The sequence below is a fragment of the Triticum urartu genome, chromosome 5, assembly GCF_003073215.2.
Source record: "Triticum urartu cultivar G1812 chromosome 5, Tu2.1, whole genome shotgun sequence".
NCBI lineage: Eukaryota > Viridiplantae > Streptophyta > Magnoliopsida > Poales > Poaceae > Triticum > Triticum urartu.
In genome coordinates this window covers 31,757,785-31,759,096 of record NC_053026.1, presented here as the reverse complement: position 1 = coordinate 31,759,096, position 1,312 = coordinate 31,757,785, and positions in this window count along the sequence as shown.

The following is a 1,312-nucleotide window of genomic DNA, read 5'->3' as shown; positions in this document are numbered from 1 at the left end:
CGGAGTGCTGCGCTGCCGTCGAGGACACACCATCGAGCTCCACCGGCAAGTGCAAGAAGACAATGGCAGCTCCGCCAGAGACGAAGAAGGTGCCCGCCAAGGAGGATGTCACTGCTGGTACCTTCACCATCAGTGCCACTCTCGACCCCAAATAGGAAAGCGCGCTCGTTGCTTTCCTGCGGGCGAATGTCGACGTGTTTGCGTGGCAACCGTCTGACATCCCCGGTGTTCCCAGGAAAGTGATTGAGCACCACCTTGCCGTTTGTCCTCATGCGCGGCCCGTCAAGCAGAAGGTCAGGAAGCAAGCAGTGGAGCGCCAAGAATTCATTGCAGAAGAGATCAAGAAGTTGGAAGCAGCAGGCCTTGTCAGAGGAGTGCTCCATCCCACGTGGTTGGCCAATCCTGTAGTCGCGCATTGACCAGATTGTTGACTCCATAGCCGGATGTGATTTGCTTTCATTTCTTGACGCATACTCAGGATACCATCAGATCTTCATGGCAGAAGAGGATGAGGAGAAGACCGCATTTATTACTCCATGTGGCACGTACTGTTTCGTACGGATTCCTTTCGGATTAAAAAATGCTGGTTTAACATTTGCAAGAGTAGTCCATGTCGCTCTTGAGCCACAAATACACAGAAATGTGGAAGCTTACATGGATGACATAGTGGTCAAGAGCAAAGACAGAGCAACTTTGATTCAAGATTTAAACGAGACCTTTGCAAATCTGCGCAAGATCAGCCTCAAGCTCAACCCAGAGAAGTGTGCGTTTGGAGTTCCATCCGGCAAGCTTCTCGGGTTCTTCGTGTCTCAGCGGGGAATTGAAGCCAATCCCGACAAGATCAAGGCCATTGAGCAGATTGAAGCACCAAAGCGCGTCAAAGATGTACAAAGACTTGCCGGTTGCGTGGCTGCTCTCAGCAGGTTTATCTCTAGGTCTACTGAGCGCGCCCTGTCGGTTTTCAAATTATTGAAAAAGGTAGGTCCAATGAGATGGACTCCGGAAGCGGAGGCTGCGCTGCAAGACTTGAAGAGATACCTGTCCTCCCCTCCGATACTTGTCGCACCTAAGCCACAAGAGAAGTTGCTGCTGTACATAGCGGCAACCAATCAAGTGGTTAGTGCTGCGTTAGTAGTAGAGAGGGAGGCAGATGATGAGCCAGCAACCACGGCAAGCGCATCCAGCGACAAGCAGGGGGCTTCCCCGACAAGCTCTGGTCCCGACAAAGATAGATCTGCACAGATGCACGAGGAGATACAGAAGAAGATGGTGCAGCGCCCAGTTTACTTTGTCAGTTCCTTCTGCAGGGGGC